The sequence below is a fragment of the Rattus norvegicus genome, unplaced genomic scaffold (genome assembly GCF_021556685.1).
Source record: "Rattus norvegicus strain SHRSP/BbbUtx unplaced genomic scaffold, alternate assembly SHRSP_T2T unassigned-0000154, whole genome shotgun sequence".
Classification (NCBI taxonomy): Eukaryota; Metazoa; Chordata; class Mammalia; order Rodentia; family Muridae; genus Rattus; species Rattus norvegicus.
Genome location: NW_028238875.1, coordinates 20,584 through 30,000, shown reverse-complemented (window position 1 = coordinate 30,000; position 9,417 = coordinate 20,584). Strand labels below are relative to the sequence as shown.

Genomic DNA, 9,417 nt, shown 5'->3' with positions numbered 1-9,417 from the left:
CCCCTTTTTCCCCTTCCTCCTTTCCCTGCCCGCCCCCACCTCCCCTACTCCCCCGCCGCGGCATCGGGAAGAGCCGGGACGCGCCGGCCGTACCGGGCGCGGGGCGAGCGGGAGGACGAGCGCTGAGGGAGGCGGAGAGAGAAGCGACCGGCGACGGTCGACCCGCGGGAACGACCGAACCCCCCTCAGAGCGGGAAGAGGGGCGCGGGACGGACGGGCGGGGGACGGCGGGGGCAGAACCGGGAAGGCCACCCGTCGGAACCCAGCGACACACCCGTACCGAGACGCCGCGAGGACGACACGCTCCCAACACGAGGCCCACGCCGCGGACCATACCGGGCGCGGCCGCGCCGGCGGATGCGGCCGGGGCTCACGGGCGGGCGGGGGCCGCAGCGGGCCCACCCCCAAAGCACACGGGCAAGCGAGGCGCAACGCCGGGGAGACGGGGAAACCACCCCCGACCCCCTCGGGCGGGGTCGGAGGACCGTGAACCGGCGGGAGGGAGACCACGCCAACGGGGAGCGGCGGGAGACCGGACGGCGGCCGACCCCGGGCGAGAAGCGGAGGATGAGGACGGGCCCAACGCCTGACACGCGGCGGCGACGCCCTCGCGCGGACAGGTGGAGGAGGAGGGGAGGAGGTCGACGAGCGACTTTGACCCCGCGAGGGGGGAGAGAGGGGGGCCGAGCCCGCGTCGGAAGGGAGGCCGGGCCTCGGGGCAGCGAGAGGGAGAGACACCGACCGGAGCCCCCACCGCCACACCGGGACGCGCACACGGGTTCGACTCAACGCCCAGGCGCCCACCTTGGCACCCCGGCAGCTTTCCCCCGACGCACGCCTTCCCAGAGGACGGCGGGGCCGGACGGGCCCCCGCGCAGACGCACCCTCAGCCAACAGGCCCCACGGACCGGCGTGGGCGACAGCCACTAAAGCCTCTTTCTCCTCTACGCCTCGCGGGGCGTCTTTCCCCCCGCACACGCCTCCAAGAGACCAGGCGAGACGCGCCGCCACGGCCGCGGCGGCCGGGACGCCCTTCAAACCGCAACTTCCTCCCGCCCGCCGGGCGGCCCTTCCCCCCAGGCACCCCGCGACCGCCCCGGGACCCGTGCGCGCCCGGCTGCCCCCCCGTGAGGAGGGGCCCGGCAGCACGGCCGCGGGTCGGCCAGACGAGGAGCGAGAGAGAAAGGAACGCCGGCGGGCGGGGAGGGGGAGCGAACCGGCAGAACGAGGACCGTCGACGGCAGGGCGGGCCGCAGCGGCACCCCCCGCGGGAGACGCCTCACAAGGGACCGGGAGGCCGCTCGGGCGGCGACCGGGCACGCGAGCCAAGCCGGCGGGAATCACACTGCACCCAACCCGGAGCAGTCCCGCCACGCCCGCGGCACCGAGCCGACCCGAAACCAACGGACAACCCCCGGGAGCCCGAGGAGACGCCAGCCGACGCGAGAGCGAACCGAGGCAGACGCCGACGCCAACCGACGAAGACCCCCGCGTGGCAGCGGGTCCCAACGTCCGACGACGCGCCGGACGCGGCCGACCGCCGGTTCCCCCAAATAAGAAGTCCGCCCCCGAGAGCGAGGCCAACCCCGCGGTTCACGGACCCTCGAGAGCCCCGCGGAGGGGGAAGGGGGGGTAGGACGGCTCCCGCGATCTCCACCGGCCGTGGGAACGCTGCCGTGGAAGGGGGGGACGAGGCGGCAACCGCAGACGCCCGAGAGCACGCGGCACGCACCACACGCGACACGACCTCGCCGCGAGAGTGGCCGGGACGTGGACGCGCGTGGGAGGGACGCACACGCGACGGAGGGCACGGGGGAAACGGAGGCGGGTGGGACCGGGAGCCCACCGCCGCCCTTCCAAACCCACCCGTCCCGCGACGACCCCTCGCGGTGAGGGGGGTACCGCGCACGCGGGCGTGTGCACGGCCCTTCCCCGCCACCTGCCACCAGAAACCCAATCTCCCCCACAAGCTCCGCACAGCGGCAGGTCGACAGAGCCCCGTCCCGCGTGATCCCTCCTCGTACTCGGAGCGGGGAGGCGCGGGTCGCGGTAGGCGAGAGAGCAAACGCTGCGCGCAGAAGGCTGAGGTCAGGGCGGGCAGCCGAGGGGACCATCCGGGAGAAGCCCCTCGGAGATCGTAAAGCCCTTTCCGAAGATAGCTAGAGAAGGCAAATTCCTCACTGAGGGCGGGACGAACCCAACACCGACGAGCAGCCAAGGGCTCCGTGCACGCAACGGGAAACGAGCAACAGGCGCGGGACAGAACGGGAAGGACCACGCGCCAGCTGGTGGGGGGTCTGCGGTATCGGCAAAGGTCTCTTTCTCCGGGGTCTTCTTGAGCATTCGCGGACCGGGGGGACCTGCGACAGGTCCCCGCCGAGAGCCAGGCCTCTTCAAGGCGCACACAAAGGAGGAGCCTTGACTTGAGGGAGTCCGGTCTTTAAAAAGGGCCAGCCGCGATCGCTCAGCACCACCCTAACCGCGCAGGGCCCGCGGGTGAAGGCACCAAAAACATAGGCACGGGGTGGGCGCTCACCCAACGGAAGGAGCCTTTTAACCGCACACTCAACTCCTCGACCCCCCCCCTTTCTGTCACCGTGCAGAAAGCCGGCAACTAGGACAAGGGAAAGCGTAAAGGCACAAGCACCATGGAGCACAGGAGGCACGCCGGGGAGCGGGAAGCGCCACCGCCAACTCAGAAGCGGGCACCTTGGTGGTCAAAGCCCGGAACGCTCCAGGAGCACCGCAAGGCTCACACAAAGCAGGGCGCGTGCACACACCATTCGGGAAGGGTATGCACCGCAGCGGGTCTACCACCTTCCCCCGGCACGGGGGAAGAGGGCCGCGAAGCAGTGAACGGCGTGGGGGCAAGCGCCCCCGACACGTCCACAGGGACACCGCGAACCACAGCAACAAGTGTGCGCGGGTCAGCGCTCGTGCCGGACAGCCGCACCCCTGACTTCCACACACCACCCTGCAAAGGAATGGGGAGGAGAGACGAGGGGCCCGCTGGCAGAACGAGAAGAGCGGTCGCCATTCGCGCTGAATGACCATTCGCCATGAATGTCCGTCCCTCGCCTGGCGCGGCTTAGGCCCCGGCCCGAAGAGAACGCGGCAGCACCACATCGATCCAACGGGAGCGAGACACGCCATGCATCGGGAACAACGGGCGTGAGAGCTTTCTAACAACGCACTGGACGGGAATACGAGCGAGAAGAGCGAGAGAGAGCACGGGAAGAAGTCGCTAACACTGCCACACACACAAAAAAAAAAAATTTACCCTTCTCGAGGGCGAGAAAAAAAAGGAAGCGTTGCACTCGGGAGGCACGTGGCGTGGAAGAACGGGACTCAACGGGCAGCGGAGGTTCGGGAACTCCTTCAAAAAAAAAAAAAAATAAAAAATAAAAATAAAAAAATAAAATCCCCTTCGAAGGAGAAAAGGTGCAACTCGGGAGGCACACAGCAGGAAAGAAAGGGACACACCACCAAGCAGCGGAGGTTCGGGAACTCCTTCCAAAAAACAAAAAAAAAAAAAAAAAAAACAAAAAACAAAAAAAAAAAAAAAACAAATAAAAAAACCGGTCGGCCGCAGAGGAGCACGCCAGGGGGTCACTAGCACCAAACGGGAAAACCCTTCCAGTCGCACTCGGCACCAACGACTCCTACCGGTAACGGACGACAACCACCACGGGGAAATCGGGAACGCCTGACACGCGGGACGGTTGTCATAAAGCTGCCCCACAGAGCACAGGCAAGCAAGCACGGGAAAGCAGGAAGCGCGTACTCATGGGGGGACGCTAAGCTTCGAGCATCGAAGAGGCCCATGCGCAGAAGAAAAGAGCTAGGGCTGGACAAGCAAACAGCCTTGGTGCAAGCCTCTTCCAACGTCCTTTAATGACAAAAAGAGTCAAAAGGACAGCGTGTCAGCATATATCTCCAGGTACAATAAGGACAGATAGCAAAGATGAAAAGTGTAAAAGACACAGGGATAAACATGACAGGCCACACGGAACGTCTGGAAGTCATGTTCGGTGACGTGTCCCCAAGAGGTCCCCATGTAGAAAGAGAACCGGACCGCAAAGGAACAACTGGTCGACCTTAGAACCCTGAGTGCTCACAGACCGAGGAGGCCATGGTAGATAGCCTGGAACACAGCTTCCCCTCGGCCTCAGAAGTCCATGCTCCCGCTGGCAGGGACCGGGGAGGATCCTGGAAAAAATAAAGTCTCGGAGGCGCCCCCTAGCCGGGACACCTCGGCTCGGAGGGCGGGGACACAGCACCCTCTCGGCCTCAGAGGTCCAGGCTCCCGCTATCAGGGACCGAAGGGACTCCTGGAAAAGAAAAAAAAAAAATCCGTGGCGCCACCTAGCCGGGCCACCTCGGCTCGGAGGCCGGGGACACAGCACCCTCTCGGCCTCAAAAGTGTCTATGGTCCCGCTGGCTGGGACCGAAGGGACTCCTGGAAAAGAAAAAAAAAAAAAACTCCGTGGCGCCCCCTAGCCGGGCCACCTCGGCTCGGAGGCCGGGGACACAGCACCCTCTCGGCCTCAGAGGTCCAGGCTCCCGCTATCAGGGACCGAAGGGACTCCTGGAAAAGAAAAAAAAAAAAAAAAAACTCCGTGGCGCCCCCTAGCCGGGCCACCTCGGCTCGGAGGCCGGGGACACAGCACCCTCTCGGCCTCAGAGGTCCAGGCTCCCGCTATCAGGGACCGAAGGGACTCCTGGAAAAGAAAAAAAAAACTCCGTGGCGCCCCCTAGCCGGGCCACCTCGGCTCGGAGGCCGGGGACACAGCACCCTCTCGGCCTCAGAGGTCCAGGCTCCCGCTATCAGGGACCGAAGGGACTCCTGGAAAAGAAAAAAAAAAAAACTCCGTGGCGCCCCCTAGCCGGGCCACCTCGGCTCGGAGGCCGGGGACACAGCACCCTCTCGGCCTCAGAGGTCCAGGCTCCCGCTATCAGGGACCGAAGGGACTCCTGGAAAAGAAAAAAAAAAAAAAAAAACTCCGTGGCGCCCCCTAGCCGGGCCACCTCGGCTCGGAGGCCGGGGACACAGCACCCTCTCGGCCTCAGAGGTCCAGGCTCCCGCTATCAGGGACCGAAGGGACTCCTGGAAAAGAAAAAAAAAACTCCGTGGCGCCCCCTAGCCGGGCCACCTCGGCTCGGAGGCCGGGGACACAGCACCCTCTCGGCCTCAGAGGTCCAGGCTCCCGCTATCAGGGACCGAAGGGACTCCTGGAAAAGAAAAAAAAAAAATCCGTGGCGCCACCTAGCCGGGCCACCTCGGCTCGGAGGCCGGGGACACAGCACCCTCTCGGCCTCAGAGGTCCAGGCTCCCGCTATCAGGGACCGAAGGGACTCCTGGAAAAGAAAAAAAAAAAAAAAAAACTCCGTGGCGCCCCCTAGCCGGGCCACCTCGGCTCGGAGGCCGGGGACACAGCACCCTCTCGGCCTCAGAGGTCCAGGCTCCCGCTATCAGGGACCGAAGGGACTCCTGGAAAAGAAAAAAAAAAACTCCGTGGCGCCCCCTAGCCGGGCCACCTCGGCTCGGAGGCCGGGGACACAGCACCCTCTCGGCCTCAGAGGTCCAGGCTCCCGCTATCAGGGACCGAAGGGACTCCTGGAAAAGAAAAAAAAAAAAACTCCGTGGCGCCCCCTAGCCGGGCCACCTCGGCTCGGAGGCCGGGGACACAGCACCCTCTCGGCCTCAGAGGTCCAGGCTCCCGCTATCAGGGACCGAAGGGACTCCTGGAAAAGAAAAAAAAAAAAAAAAAACTCCGTGGCGCCCCCTAGCCGGGCCACCTCGGCTCGGAGGCCGGGGACACAGCACCCTCTCGGCCTCAGAGGTCCAGGCTCCCGCTATCAGGGACCGAAGGGACTCCTGGAAAAGAAAAAAAAAACTCCGTGGCGCCCCCTAGCCGGGCCACCTCGGCTCGGAGGCCGGGGACACAGCACCCTCTCGGCCTCAGAGGTCCAGGCTCCCGCTATCAGGGACCGAAGGGACTCCTGGAAAAGAAAAAAAAAAAATCCGTGGCGCCACCTAGCCGGGCCACCTCGGCTCGGAGGCCGGGGACACAGCACCCTCTCGGCCTCAAAAGTGTCTATGGTCCCGCTGGCTGGGACCGAAGGGACTCCTGGAAAAGAAAAAAAAAAAAAAAAAAACTCCGTGGCGCCCCCTAGCCGGGCCACCTCGGCTCGGAGGCCGGGGACACAGCACCCTCTCGGCCTCAAAAGTGTCTATGGTCCCGCTGGCTGGGACCGGAGAGGAGGGAAGAAATAAAAAAAAAATAAAATAAAATAAAAAATTTAAAAAAAAAAAATTGGAAAAAAAAAAAAAAAATCCGGGACGGGGCCCAAGCCTTCTGGTCGACCTCATCCAGCTGCCACCAACCCCTCCTTGTGTCCCAATAGGTCGTACAGCCACCCTCCTCCCCTGAAGTTCTCCAGGTACAACCTCCTAGCTAGAGATGGTCCCCAGACAGGACGGCGTCTCCGTCGCGCACCCGCCTGCTTGCCTGTCACCCTCTCACCCTGGCCGGCTCACCACAGGCACTTCCCCGTCCTTTGTCACCAACCGGGGGACAGGAGCGTTGCGGAAACTTGTCGCCACTAGGTGTCGCCCGACAGCGATCTCGATCAAGCAAACCAATACAGACTGTCACGCGCCGCCGCCGCCACACACACTCATTCCGTCTCTCCGGAGTGACCTCCCTAGCTCAGGGGGACACTCACCCACGCACAACGGGGCAGGTACCCACCACTTCTCCCGAATGGCACAAACGGTCCCGGTTGTCCCGCCGGAACACAGTGAACGCGGGATGGACTCGGGGCCAACCCCCTCAGGCACCCAGAAAAGGAAAGTAGGACGGAGCGGTGAAAACAGGCCACCTCTAAGTGAAAGGACATGCACTCTCGAATCGGTTAACAATTAGCAAGGAACAGGCACAGTTAGGAAAAGGGAGCGTCCAAACTCCGTCGTGAGGGGAGGGTGGCGGCGACCTCAGTTCCACACCATTTTTAAATGGCTCACTCATTTTTAAAACCCTCCACCGATCCCGATGGGGGGGAGGGGGGGTTGTTGTTGTTCTCTGTTCCTCGCTGCCACCGCCAGCCGGCACTCACCAAACCACACACCTGCCACCCTCTTTGGAAGACTAAACACAGAGAGTAAATTAAAAGAATGGTGGAATGATGGTGGAATGGTTAAAATTCCCGTGATTTGTTTTCACTCTGATCAAAACATACTTATTTTGTGCATTTGCATTCCCTTGTTCACACGTGCCTCTGTGTGTGTGGTGGGGGGAGGGAGGGAGGGAGGGAGGGAGGGAGGGAGGGAGGGAGGGAGAAAGAGAGAGAGAGAGAGAGAGAGAGAGAGAGAGAGAGAGAGAGAGAGAGAGAGCCAATTTAAAAAATAAAAACATGGTTAAATACAGCCACTTTGGGAAGATTGCTAGAGAGAATGCAGTCCAGAGTATGGAGGCCAGAGCTCTGGACGCTCTAGACCACAGGTCTCCCATCTCCCATATACCAGGCACCCAGCACCACCATCCCTACTTTGTTTGCTTGTGCGTTTGTTTGCTTGCTTGTTACATTAGTTTCATCCCAAGTTAATAATTATATATTTTTTTTCTATGCACGTATTTAGTTGTGGCAGGGGAACTCCTTCTTTAGGACAGGCAGACTTAGCTAGTTAGTTAGCCAGTCAAAAGTACGTAAAAAATTTATATCAACATAAATATCATTCACTAAGAAATCCTATCTGAAGAAAAAGAAAGAAAGGAAGAAAGAAGGAAGGGAGGGAGGGAGGGAGGGAGAGAGAGAGAGAGAGAGAGAGAGAGAGAGAGAGAAAGAAAGAGGAAAACTGGCAGACTTAGTTTTAGTGTTTTTGTTATTGTTTATTCAAGATATTGTTTCAGGGCTGGAGAGACGGCTCAGCGGTGAAGAGCACTGACTGCTCTTCCAGAGATCCTTAGTTCAAATCCAAGCAACCACATGGTGGCTCACAACCATCTGTAATGGAATCCTCTCCTTGTGTGTTGAAGACAGTGACAGTGTGCTCATAAAATAAATAAACAATAAAAAATATGTTTGAAGATTAAAGAAAAAACTCTCTCTCTCTCTCTCTCTCTCTCTCTCTCTCACACACACACAAATAAACTCTGTAATAAAAATCAATGTGACTTCATGATCAAACTTCTATAGTCAATAGGACTAGAGAGAACACATGTCTGTAAAATAAAAGCAGAACCTTTTCTGCTTTGTTTTGTTTTGCCTCAAGGTACGTTTCTTTTGGTATAGCCCAGGCAGTCATGGAACTTGCTCCGTAGACTTATCTAGCCTCAAGCTCACAGAGGTCCACTCTGCCTGCCTCGGCCACCCACACAGCTCTCTCTGCTGACTATATGTCTGCATGCCAGAAGAGGGCACCAGAACCTAGGAGGACACACCACATGGCTCCTGAGAATCCAGGTTTTGACTTTAAAAAAAAAAAAAAAAAATTCTGACAGCATAGAGGGTAGATATCTGCCTGCCAGGCTCTTCTAGTGCTGTTTAAGGTGGGGTAATAGCCATGTGAAGGAGACAAGGGGAGAGGAAAAATCGATTGGATGAGTAGTGCTGCTGAGATTAAGGACACACACACACACACACACACACACACACACACACACACACACACACAGAGAGACAGAGACAGAGACAGACAGAGACAGACAGAGACAGTAAGACAAAGAGACAGAGAGAGAGAGATGACAGAGGGACACACCGAGGGAAAGACATCAGGACCAGCTGAATTTCTCAAGAAAAGAAAAGAAGAGAAAGGAAAAATGTTTTCCATATACACAAATCTGTATACATGATTTGTTATAGTGTCCCATTTGGGCACTTTGGATTCAACTGTGGATGGTTGGCAGCCAGCTTGGCTGACACCTGACCTCACCAAGATGGAGGCAGCCGGCCATTAGCCCTGATGTTCCAGGTCACTTCTGTTTCTCCCTTTCCCAGCCTCTAGGGAAACAGAACTTAATTAAACTCAGTTTGCACGTGCAGAAAGGTGAAGAGGCACCCAAAAGCAGCCAGAAGCCTCAGACCATCCACAGCCACATGTTCTCCTTCTGCCTATATTACTTCTAAATGATCGTATTTATTTATTTATTTATTTATTTACTTACTTACTTACTTACTTACTTACTTACTTACTTTTTTTTCTTTCTTTTTTTTCGGAGCTGGGGACAGAACCCAGGGCCTTGCACTTGCTAGGCAAGCGCTCTACCACTGAGCTAAATCCCCAACCCCCTTACTTACTTACTTACTTACTTACTTATTTTTGTCATACTTAAACAATCGTTCGTCCTTGAATTCCTCCTGTATGCCAGGTAGACTTAGTCAGTCAGTCAGTCAGTCAGTCAGTCAGTCATTTAG

At 58.8% G+C, this 9,417-nt stretch overlaps 1 long non-coding RNA gene across 1 annotated transcript in view; it reads right to left on the bottom strand.

Annotated features, from left to right (window-relative positions):
• The window catches only part of LOC147997408 (uncharacterized), a 19,143-nt gene extending 12,133 nt beyond the window's left edge, over nt 1-7,010 (bottom strand). The window contains exon 1 of the long non-coding RNA XR_015647899.1: nt 6,756-7,010. This is a non-coding gene — a long non-coding RNA (uncharacterized LOC147997408). The remainder of the gene's footprint in view (nt 1-6,755) is intronic.
• Between the last annotated feature and the right edge of the window lie 2,407 nt (nt 7,011-9,417).